Source organism: Phodopus roborovskii, unplaced genomic scaffold, assembly GCF_943737965.1.
Source record: "Phodopus roborovskii unplaced genomic scaffold, PHOROB, whole genome shotgun sequence".
In the NCBI taxonomy this organism is placed as follows: Eukaryota; Metazoa; Chordata; class Mammalia; order Rodentia; family Cricetidae; genus Phodopus; species Phodopus roborovskii.
In genome coordinates, this window is record NW_026126515.1 from 11,809,638 (window position 1) to 11,822,493 (window position 12,856).

Genomic DNA, 12,856 nt, shown 5'->3' on the forward strand with positions numbered 1-12,856 from the left:
TGTATAGTTTGTCTATTAGAAATATAACGAGTCACATAGATCATTTGAAATTTCCAGGAGCCACATCTTAATATATTTACTTAATCTCATATTTATTCAATCTTATACAAAACATCTCAGCATATATTCAAATGTAAACTAACAAAATTTCTTCTAGGTATTGATATTTACACATATCCCCATTCCAAGACCTGATAGAGTGAAATATACTTTAAAAGTGAATGTATTTGGCTCACAGCATGTGGTCCCGGTAGTCCACCAACAGCTGTCTCACACTGAGAATCTGGTGGTTGTTCAGGTCACGAGTCTGGATGTCTCAGCTATCCCAGTCCGGGACTCCTGGAGAGATGCTGGTGTTCAGTCTGTGATGAGGCCCAGAAAATCTGCTTCAACGATCAGCAAATGACTGCAGCAGCCACAGGAAGGAAGGACTTGCTCGCTAGCAAGAGTGATGGCACACAGGCAAAAAGCAAACACTTCCTTCTTCCATGGCTGTGTATCTGGGCTGGCTGCCATGAGAAGGGGCCACCCCCATTGAGCATGGGTCTTCTTCCCCTTTGAAATAAACCTGACCAAGGAAATCCCTACAGGCTTGTGTTGAGTTTTAGTTGACTGCTGGTCCAGTCAAGTTGACAATTGAGATCAGCCATCACACCTCATCACTGATATAACCATGGTTGGCATTAGGAAGTAAGGTCTGAGGAAGGGCAGGGCCTCCCTCAGTCTCCAAAACCTTGTGTGAGAAACAAATTTGTATTGTTGACGAGCTTCCAGGCTTGAGGTTCTTTGTTACAGCAGGCAGGATGTCCTCAAACAACATTCTGCATCTGTTTCTTCATGTTTTGACTTTGAGAACAAGCATTTGATTTCACACTTAGCGCATCCTCCCTTTCAGACCATCGCATGGTCAAGATACCCTCAGCTCCACCTTTCATTGGATGTGAGAGATATTTACAAGGAACAAGCTGTTTCAGGACTCCTACCATCTACTCATTGGTCACCAAACGAGCAAGCACTTAATATTCATTACAAACCCATCACCAGGAATCTTGTTCACCAACCAGAGTCCCTGCCCTTTGTCCCACAGCCGAAGATTTTCCATTTCTTGCCAACAGAGCTCAGGACTGTGGGGACTGGGAGGCTGGGCAGTGACAGGGACAAGAGTTCTGGACAGAGTTTTTGGACAACAGCTCAGGAAAGTTGAAGTTGCTTAGAAGTCACAAGATGGGCCAGTTCTGTGTCTGTTATAGCAATGTAAGGTCATTAATTGCCCCACTCCTCAGCTAAGAAACATAGAAACAAAACTGGAATCTTTTCTTCAGATTCCAGAGCCCTTGATTCTCTTTTGAGCCCACTGATGGCTCCAAGATGGTTATTCAAAGGTTTGTTCCTCTCATGTGAAGAGAACTGACATGCAGTTAATTCAATTTTCAGAGCTGGTGAGTCAATCCACTTAGCAGGTAGAGAGGTACTTGCCATCAAGTCTGATAATATGAGTTCAAATCATCTGGTCCTCTGTGAAGAAAGGTGAGAACTGCCTTCTACAAATTGTCCTCTAACCTCTAACCTCAAGCTCAAGTTGAGATAAACTCCTGATTTATACAGTTATATAAATAAAAAAAAAAAACATGTGCAATGACGCCCCTAGTGTACATCAGTGTTACTACAAGGGACAAACAGGCAAATGGATTTGTAGTTCTGCTTAGACTCTAGGTCCTAGACTGTCATAGCTATTTGAACATATAAAAATATGATAATTATCTAGGAAGGTCTTTGAAATTACAAAAGTATCCTCTCACTGGGAATATTTGGAGTCACTAAACTAGAATTTCCATCGTATTATCTGTACAGTCTTGGTGAGATTACTATTGCAGCTTGGTTTGTTGATGTGTCGTGTTTTTCTAATCAGTGTGTGCCACTGTACTTAGCTATTGCCAAGTTAGTAGTGGTCTGTGTTTACAGGTGGGTATGTTAGTGCCTCTGCACTTCATCTTGATTATCAGGGCCTTAAGAGAAAGACTCAAATGCCCCTAAGTTAACCCTCAGGTCTTGTAGATTCTTACTAGGTTTAGGGTTAGGGTTAGGGTTAGGGCTAGGGTTAGTCTTAGGGCTAAGGTTAAGGTTAGGGTTAAGTTTAGGGCTAGGGTTAGTCTTAGGGCTAGGGTTAAGGTTTGGGTTAGGTTTAGGGTTAGGCTTAGGGTTAGGGTTAGGGTTAAGGTTAGGGTTTGGTTTAGGGTTAGGCTTAGGGCTAGGGTTATGCATTCATTGAATACAATTTTCTAGGAGCATATTACAGTCTTGGTTGTCAATTCAACTGGATGTGAGATCACCTAAGAGCCACACCTCCAGGCAGGTATATAAGGCTGCTTTGAAGTGGGGAGGAATTCAGTCTCTCAGAGTGGGAAGCACTGTGCCTGGCTATAAGGAGGTTGAGGAAAGCTATTGCCTTTGCTTTGGTTGTGGATGCATCTGTCTTATTGCTGGCATTGATGCCATCCAACAGTGACAACACCGCCCAACCTCTTTTGCCTTCCAACAGGTACTGAAGCGGCCCTCCTCCACACTAGATTGGAACTGTTGAGGCATCCAGCCTCAGGGACTGAGTGCCCCCCCCCCCCCCGCCCCAGTTCTCAGCCCCTCCAGCATGCAGGGTCAGTGTAGGACTACCCAGCACATACCATGCAAATCAATCTAATACAATCCCTTTGTAATGCAGCCTAGGCAAACAATAAGCATTCTTCCATGGTTCCTGCTTTAGCCCTGCCTCCAGGTTCCTGCCCTGCTTGAGTTTCTGCCCCCTGTCCTTGGAGGATGGACTATGGTGTGGAACTGTCAACTGAAATAAACCCTTTCCTCCACAAGTTATTCTTGGCCTTTTTTTTTTTTTTTTTTTTTTTTTTTTGCCAAAAATACCACAGGCACCTTAGTTCATCTGTCTAATAAGCCTGTTTATCTGGTCTTCCCTGTTGCCAGCATCGCCACCTTCCACAAAGTGAGTGGTCTTTTTCTTCATCCCGCCCCATGGAGAAGACAGTTTGAAAGGCCACAGGAAGTTGTTGGCTTCCTTGAAGCGGTTCCCAACTGTGTAGACCTAATGGATCAGATCCTCCATGCAGATAATGCCGTATTTACCAAGAGATCGAGCAATCAAGGAATTGTCTGTCAAGGCAATTCTCTTCTTATTGATTTTGCCATAGCCACGCTTGTAGATAAGCTTGTTTACTGACTTCAGGTTGGGGTACCCCCATGCAATGAATGGTTCCACAATCCTCAGCATGTTAATCGAAGCCTTGTTGAGCTTTACAAAGGTGCCATTGAAGATCTGACCAAGACGGGGCAGCTGCAACACCTTGCTGACCTTTGGGCTCACATCTCGGATTCAGATGATGAATGCCAGCTTGGGTTCTGAGGGCACGTAGAAATTTCCGGCTTTCCTTGCCATCCTAGCCATGCGAATCTTCATTCGGTACATCTGCCTGTATTCCTTGATAATGTTTTGCCTTTTCATAGATGAGCTTCCTCCGTGCCTTCCGGAGTGTCTTCAGTGCAAACTTTTTTCCGAAAGCGCTTAACTTTCAGCTCCGTGAAATTCCTTCGCTTTTTATTAAGGGTCTCTGGCACAGCAGGAACTTTCTTTTTCTTCTCCTGGGCAGCCTCCATGGCTCCTTCCAGTCGTGGTGGTGGTGGTGGTGGTGGTGGTGGTGGTGGTGGTGGTGGTGGTGGTGAAGCGGCCTTTTTTTTTTTTTAATCAATTAGAAAACCTAAGATAGGGTCACATTGGCAAAACAGGTAAAAATAGAGATAAGGGAGAAGAAACGATCTTCCCATTTGATATAATGTACAGATATGTACACAGTCAGAAACAGATATGCAGTATATCTGTATTGTTAACATTTTGTGGGGTGGGGTCTTGAGAGATGGTTATGATCACTTGGCCCTCTTACAGAGGACCTGGGTAACTACAGCTTCCAGGTATCTGACACCCTCTTTGGGCTCCAAGGGCATATCCACTCATACCGGTTCTCTCTCTAAAACACACAAAAAAATGTTTCCTCAGATTCTACCAATGAAAAATGGGCCAGGCAGTAGTGGCACACACCTTTAATCACAGCACTTGGAAGGCAGAGGCAGGCAGTTGTCTGTGAGTTCTAGGCTAGCCTGGTCTACAAAGTGAGTTCCAGGACAGCCAGAGCTGTAACACAGAGAAACCCTGTCTTGACTGCCCTTCCAAAACCCCAAAAGAAAAGTGAAAACTATCTCCTTAGCTAAGTTCTCAGCATCAAAAGTGGCAGACAATCGCAGGCTCTGACCCCCTTGGGTCCAAGTGACACTTCCCCCATAAATGTGTGCATGGGTATGGCAACAAAATCTGGGAGGCTGGTGACAAAGAGACACTGGTGTGGCCACTGGAGATCTTCCAGGAATTTTCAAGTCTTGAGGTTGCTGTCCATCTGGAGCGCCACCTTCCCAGAAGCATGGGACCACGAAGGCTGAGCTGAGACTCGGCAGTAGGTATGTGAAGGAGGACGAGGAATGGGTGTCTGCTCTACCTATCTCCAGGGATAGCCATGCCTGTTTCTTAACTCACTCAGAAACGTCTCTGCCATCATCATTATTAGTTTTCCTTTGTCAGTTTCTCAGCTTTTAAAAGTTCTCACAAACGATGCCATCCCACAGCTGTCCATGGCTTCTTCATCGGTGACTCATGGACTCAGGCAGCATCAGTGATGGTGTAGAATAGGTCCTCTCTCTAGACCTGCATTCAGGAGAAATGAAGGGGTACTGAATGCTGAAGACAAGCCCCTTAAAAATTATTGTGGGGGTGGGGGGTGGGGCTGGAGGAGATGGATCAGAGGTTAAGAGCATTGACTGTTCTTCCAGAGGACCTGAGTTCAATTCCCAGCACCACATGGTGGCTCACAACCATCTATAGTGAGATATAGTGCCCTCTTCTGGCCTTTAGGCAGACATGCAGGCAGCACACTGTATACCTGATAAATAAATCTTAAAAAAAAAAAAAAAATTGTAGGTAGGACTGGGAAGATAGCTCAGTGGTTAAGAGCACTGACTGCTTTTCCAAAGGAACCAGGTTTTAGTCTCAGTGCCCACATGGTGTCTCACAATTTTGGTGGTTCTGGTCCCTAAGGGTACCAGGCATGTAAATGGCTCACAGACATGTGGATGGAAGTTTCCAGCTAGCTCGGTTGGTAGAGCATGAGACTCTTAATCTCTGGATCGACTGACTTTGCCTTCTGATTCCCTAGGCAAGCTTTATTAAATCATATCACTGCACAGACCTGCATCCAGGCAAAAATACCCAATACCCCCCACCACCAAAACAAAAAACAAAACAAAAACAAAACAAAACAAACCCCAAAAAACAAAATCCAGGTCATTGGGCTGATGGCTGGTGGGATGGCTCTGCCAGCAAAGATATTTGCTGCCAAGCTTGATGATATGATATGACAACCCACACGGGGGCGGGGGGGAGAGTCCCAACCCCTGCAAGTTGTCCCCTCACCCCCACACATGGGTGAGCACCCACATTCCCTCACCCCCCCCCCCACATGCATTTTTCAAAAATATAACAGAACTATAGTAGGTTCTGCTTTAGGGAGGGCTAGGGAACCTTGAGCATTTTATCCACTGGAAAGATGTGGAGGTCACACATGGCTGTGTCTCCTGGAGAAACCTTGAGCTCCTACATAGAGACCAAAGGCCTTCCTTGCCACACCCAGCTGCTTCCCTTTGCAGTTTATCAAGCCCGTATTCTTCCTCCCAAGCCTTTGCCAGTCCTTGCCCATTCTTCCGGGAGCTAAACAAGCTTCCTGCCTCCGAGAGGACAGAGCAGTTTCTATTCATGTCATTCCTCAGGAGGGGGGTTGGTCTGGTGAGGCAGGAGGATGTCAGCCAAGGGCTACTCTGGAGCTTGGCTGTATACCCTAGGTGTAAGACCCTAGGTTTGACCACCACTGATGCCAAAACAAGCAAGCAAACAAACAAGGTGACAGGTCACTATAACGGGAGCGGGGGTGGGGGTGGGGGGAAGCCACTTTAACAAGAGTTTTTCTCAGGAAAAGTCTGGCATAGGACTGGGAGGTGTGTTTGTGGGAGGTGGGGAGGGGAGTGGTCTCTTCGGATCCAAGATGTCTGCCTGCCCCACAAGTCGTGCCTGGCTGCCAGCTGACTTCAAGGAATCTTCCTACGAAGTTTCTCATTATGTTCTAATTGTGTGCGCCTGCGCACTTGTGAGTGCATGGTGTCTCCATCAACGATCCTCTATTTCTCCTTGCCTTACTCCCAGAAAGACGGTCTCTTCACCGATTCACCAAGATTTTCTGATGAGCCAGTGCTCCTCCTGCCTCCGCAGAGCTGGGATTAGGGCCACCATAAACTTTTTATGAGTTCTGGGGTCCAAACTCAGGTTTTGTGCTGGGTAGTGAGCATTTTACCCAATGAGCCATCTCCCCACCCAGTCCCTCCGATTTCCCGATTGCTTCATGCATTTAAAGAACTACTAGTTTGGAATGACTAGCATCATGACTAGCCCTGATCAATTTCCTTATTTTCCTCCTTCCGTCCTCTTTTTTTTTTTTTTTTTTTTCTTTAAAGACTTGGAGCTTTTGAGCCTGTTCTGGAACTTACTCTGTAGACCAGGTTGGCCTCCATCACAGAGATCCACCTGTCTCTGCCTCCCGAGGGCTGGGATTAAAGGCTTGTACCACGATCATCTGGCCAGTTCCCTTATTTTTTAAGGCCTTCTTTCTCGTTTAGAAGCATGCATTTAAAATGCCAGAAGTCCCCGGAAACGCGAAGCATTGAGACATTCGATGATAGAACTAAGAAGCAAGGTTAACACAACTCACCGTGACCAAAGAGACCACGCAAGGTTGTGATGTGCTGCATTTCCTGCCCGGAAGCTCACAGAAACCAACAGGGATCAGTAACCCGAGGGGAAAGGGGAGCAGAAGTGATTATATCAGCAGAGGGGTTACTAGAGAGTGGGCAGCCTCACATCAGATGCAAAAATGGAGCCAGGGCACTTTGGAGCGTGTCGCTGGGGAAACGGAGTCACCTTCTCTAGCCATCCCCCTTCTCCACCTGGCCCCTCTCTGGAATATCTACAACTGGAGACACCTTTCCCACACCAATCACTTGGCATTCTCTCCTCTCCCTGCTTCTCCTGGCTGTGAGAGGAACAACTTGGCAGATGCCAAATGAAGGCATCCGTGGATGCGGCTCGTGGAGACCCAAGGGAGAGGGTGAAAAGCCCACGTGGTCTTTGCTTCTTACAGCACCACACCCAGGAATTGGGTGGAGATGGCTCCTTGGGTTGACATCGGGTGACATCTGTTCTACCACAAAAGAAAGGAGGTCAGAACCACGACAATACATACAAAGAGGCAGCAGTACTGGCGATGCCGAGTAGAGGCCCTGGTGGAGCTTCTGGAAGTTGTTATATTCTTGTGAGTAACACTTGACCTAGGACTTCATCTTTTCTCAGAAAAGGCGTCTGAGGAAAATTATGAAAAGTGAATTTAAAAATAAAAAACAAAAACCAAACTAAATTAAAAAGCCCCACTTTTTTCAGATGTGGCGCTTTGGTGCCCTCTAGGGGATATTTTGGAAACTACATTCATGTTTTTCAGAATTACGTTGGTTTACAAAGTAATCAGTTTCTTTGCATTATTTTTGTACACACGTGTCATTATATTTTGTTCTCATTCATTCCCTTCCCCATTGTCCTCACATATGCTCCTTGACTCCATCCTCACCCTGAGTAGCTTCCCTCTTCTGCCCAGATAGCCTAATGGCTTTGTTTTCTTTATCTAGAGAGGAACTGATATGTCCAGATTTAAAATAATGGGAGATACGTGGTTGACAACAGGAATGCACAAGAGGTTAGGCTCTGAACTGGCACATTCGATCTTTTGACGTAGATTGTGATGTGGTGTTATCATCTACAAAGTCCACATTTGAGAACTGTACAATCGAGTAACAAAATATAATCTCATAGAGTTTTAAGTGACTTTATGGTTTTGTGTTGGGCTGCATTCATTGCTATCCTTGGGTGCAAGTTGGACTTGCCTGGAACACATACACATGGTAGCTCAGCACAGCTTACTGTTTAGCTTAGAAAGAAGCAATTCCGGATGGGGCAAGAGTAGTCTGTCTGGATTGTGGACTCAGTTCTCTGCATTGCCATCCTTTCTGCATTAACAGTTCACACAGGATGAGATGGCTCTGTGATTTCTGTAACCACAGAATCATTAAAAAGAAGCAAGATATTTCCGTTGAGCAGCAGACACTGGAAACTTCTTAATGGCATTTCCCTCCTTAGTGAGATTTTGAGAAAACAAGGGGTTCCACTATATACCAGGTAAGTTTTTCATCTTTCTGATATGCAGATTTACTGAGTGAAGAAGTATGTGTGTGCATGGGCCCATGTCCTGTGTGAATCAGTGCACACCCAACAGTGCCAACCTCTTCCTATGAAACTTTCTCTATGCACCAAGGTTCCAGCGTTACAAAAACCTCTTCCAGCCAAATACCTAAAAAGCAAAGCAAAGCAAGCAAACAAATACAACCAACCTGCAGAGAAAAACCAAGCAGTCATGTATTTCTGGCCATCTGGGAAGTTCTTTCTCCAGCCTTAAATGGCTGGCAGAAATAACCAAGCCAGTCACCCATTTTAGGCTGGCAGGTCATTAGTTTCCCCAAAGACTTCCTGAGCAAATGACTCCATGTGGGAGACCAAGAACGGGAAAGAGAAGGAAACAGAAGTGGGATCTTTATGTTGGTATCACTGGGGACTTTTGTCTTCTCAACATCCCTTGAGTTCCTCCAAGAATTTTAGTATCAGTCACTAGAAAGAAAATAAACACAACAGGCCCACAAATGCTAGCTGCTAAGCTCATGGCTCAGCGCCTCCCCTCCCTGAAACTTCCTCCAGCACCTGCATGTTGTCCCCAGAGCCAGCAGCACCTGTGCTGTGCACTGTCATTGCCCACACACTGCCCGCAGAAGAGTTCCTGACCCTTGCTACCTGGCTCCCCATCCCCCTCTACATACCACCCTAGTTTATTTCCCAGCACTTAATCACGACCAAAAACTACATTATTTATGTGTTAACTTGCTTATCCTGTTTCCTCCAGGGGTGACTCTCATGATCCAGTAGCATTCCCAGCACCCAGTACATGTCCGACACCCAGCAGGCGTTCAATAAATTCTCAGTGAATGGATGAAGATGATGGACCTGTATGTGATCCGTGTTGACAACTGCACATCATTGCCTGAGATGACAGATTGATCCTCAGCGTACTTGTCCCTTTTCTTAGCTGGTTTCCCAGAAGGGATTATCTCTGTCTTTCTTGGGAAATAGGAGAGTCAGGGAAGTCTCAAACAGCTAGGCTGCTGGGTACCACAAAAAGTCCCTTGGCATCTCCGCACTGTTTCGGGAGAGCAGACTCAGGGTGTTGACCAGCCTGTTGGGTGTTCTTCCTACTGCGAAGTCCACTGTTAATTCAAACATGAAACAAGTCAATTTGCATGTTGGGCTTCGTGCCAAGCTCTGGACTCCTGCTGGTAAATAAGGCAGAGCAGGGCCTGTCTTGGGATTTACAAGCTGGGAAGGCAAGACAGGCAAATGCTGTAATCAATGATAAGAAGGGCTATCAAAGAAACACACAGGGGTGCATAACAGATGGGCCTGGCTTCATGTGGACCCACAGGAGTCTGAGCAAAGACTGGAGGAGGAGAGTGAGCCCGGCCAGAGGGCAGAGAGGTACCATGGAGCCTTCGGAAAAGAGAAGCTAGTGGAACAGAGGCAGAGACGGGCACACATGTGCACACACACACACACACACACACACACACACACACACACATTCATCGCTCCCACTAATCTTTTTCAGTAGCTCAGATAGTTCAGGATGGATGGAGTGATCCAGATCTATAGACAAACTGGGCAGGTGACAGTTACATCAGCAACTGAAGGTTGGTACCTGGGAAACAGCTTGCGTGTGAGAAGTTGCTTGAGGCCACCACTGACGAGGTCCTCAGGATGGGCTGCTGTTTGGTGCATGGTATTACCCTTGCAGACCCACCTTGAAGAGCACAAGTTACTTGTAGAGAAGTTATCTAGAAGCCAAACATTGCTTATGTCCATGCTAATTTATGAAGTGCAAGTATGTGCCTCCTGCCCCTAGGATATTTACTTTGAGACTCTTCTTTCTCCCCATGTAGAGAGATGCTGCCCAGCCCCCATATGCTTTGGTCAGGCTAACCCAGGAGCCAGGCACATGAGTGTTGGTGGTACCTTACTTATTCCAGTCCCAGATAGATGTCAGTCAAAGGGGAATTGTTTTAGATCCTGGTCATAAGGATCCTTTAGCCATTTAAGCAATTTCACCCAGCCCCAGACGTGGTGGAGTAGAGATGATCAACCCTCACACGCCCTAGATGTTTGTGTGAGACCAGATACCTGTAAACACTACTTTGGTGGGACAGGCTAAAAATAGAACAGCATGACAGTATGGACAGGCTGACAGGAAGGGGACAAGTGCTACACTTGTTATCATTACTCTCTCCCGTTCCCTGCATGACTGTCCACATCTCCGTTGTAGATCTTATCATATTGTATAGCACATTGGTTTAAGAACATGGGTTTCAGAGCCTGGAATGTCTTTCATCTGCATTTGAGTGTTGTGAATAGCACTGGCTGAGTGATCTCAAGCTGCTCAGACTTTTGTATGCCGGCTTCTTCAGCTGTTAGGGGAACACTGGGGCCGGGACTGACACCATGGAGTATTTACGATTCAGTTCAGTGATGCAGGCGAAGCACTGGTACTTCGTGTTCTGTCAGTGGTGAAGACGTCTCTTAAAGGACAAAGGCTGCTTTCAATTTATTCTTTCATACACTCCACTTCAAATCTATTTCAGTGCCTTGAACACAATAAAGGCTGTTGAATGAGGGACACAAACGAAAGCTTACAAAACTGACTAGTTTTGGTGTAAGGGGGAACTGTGTGTATTATTGGGGCTAATCGTTTGAGGACAATGGTGTGTCGTTTCCACCATGAAGTCACCTCTGGCATCGTAGATCTCCACAGCTGGGTATCCCCCATCAATCAGTCACATGATGCCTGTGAGATGCACGTGGAGAGGCTTGCCCAAGACCCTCTAGTCACGCACCCACAAACGCTTCCTCCTTTCCGTAGCCTCTTTCCCTGTCTTTGCATTGGAGGGCCATTTGGTGTGAATAAGAATGATCCCTAACCTCTTGCATTAACCCATTCAAGAGGGCTGGGAATTCAAGAAGTAGATGGGAATGGGGGTTGTGTCTGACTCTTCCCTTATCCATTTGTCTCCAGGTCCAGAATGGTGACAACGAAAAGGCTGTTTAATAATGCTACCAGACTAGAGGGAGGCAACCATTTTTCTGCAGTTAATGCCGGGGTCTTCGGCATTTCCTTTATCTCAGTATTTTATGGCAGACATGTGTCCCGACTATAACTTAACCGTGTTGTATCTGGTGACACCAAGTATACAAAATGTCAGTCTTTTTATGATGGCTTCATCACTTTTAGGTCTCAAATGAATGATGAAATAGATACCAATTAAACAAAGGGAGGGCCTCTTTGAACGATCAGAGGCAGCTGTTTCCAGCTGTGCTGTGGACAGTCCTGCTTATTTCAGTTCATGTCAGGACAAGGTTCTAGGGAAATAGTAGTGCTATTTTCAACCCTCTGTAGGACGCAAATTTGCATGTATTGTGTAAGATGTTACCAAACAACACTGTTCAAACAGTAAGCGAAAGAAAACAGCATGTGTGTGTGCAGGATGCCAGAGCAACTACTGTTCTCAGAGATGAAGGACAGCAATGCTGGCTAGAGGCTGGGCACATACAAAGAGCCAGGATTAGCCTGGATACATTTAATTTAGAACAAAATGTTCAATGCAAACATGTTCTTAACATCCACTTTTTTTTTTTTTTTTTTTTTTGGGTCAGGAAAAGCATAGGATGGGCAAGGCCACAAGAGGGGAGTGGGGAAACCCAGATGGGTAAATTCTGAAACCCACAGCTGCATTTGCACAGCTCAAAAATAAATCTGCTTCCAAGAATGGTTTCTAAGCACACTGAAATCTTGAATCATGTAAAACATCTTCATTTTCTAAGTTCAGAGTCTTTCCTTGGGCTACGTGGCTCTCCCAGTACTTCTAAGACTGAGAAGAAACCCTTCTCGATGCTGAGAGGCTAGTTCTATTGGGAGGCAGAGAGAAGGCAAAGGGAACCTGGGCTGAGCCCTGATGACTACTTCCATGAGCAACACAGGTATTCAAAGGGTGGGTAACTGGCTGACCATGTGCTCCTCAATTCATTTAAGAAAGTGATGCACGATTTTCTTTTTGTTTGCCCTAGGATCTGATATTGAGCTGGGCCATTTGGCTGTCATCACCTTTGAGTTGTTTAAAATAAAACTTAATACACACATTGGCATCAACACCAGGCTATTTTAAATCTCCCTCCCTCCCTCTTTCCCTTCTCCCTCTCCCTTCCTCCCCTCCTTCCCTTCTTTCTTCTCTTTATCTTCCTTCCTTCCTTTCTTTTTCTGTCTTTTTCTTTTTTGAGACAGGGTCTCCCTTTATAACTGCTCTGGCTGTCCTGGAACTTGCTATGTAGACCAGGCTGGTCTAGAACTCACAGAGGTCTGCCTGCCTCTGCTTCCCAAGTGCTGGGATTAAAGGTGTGTGGGTTTTGTCCAAAATGGAACATTAACAAAATGTTAGTTTGGTAGACTTTTTAAGGCCCACTTTTACTCATGTTCAATCAGCTGACTTCCTAAGTTAGTTGTAC

The 12,856-nt window shown here is 45.8% G+C and overlaps 1 pseudogene; it reads right to left on the reverse strand.

Annotated features, from left to right (window-relative positions):
* Positions 1 to 2,923: 2,923 nt before the first annotated feature.
* Positions 2,924 to 3,666, reverse strand: LOC127230889 (60S ribosomal protein L7-like; annotated as a pseudogene).
* Positions 3,667 to 12,856: the final 9,190 nt, after the last annotated feature.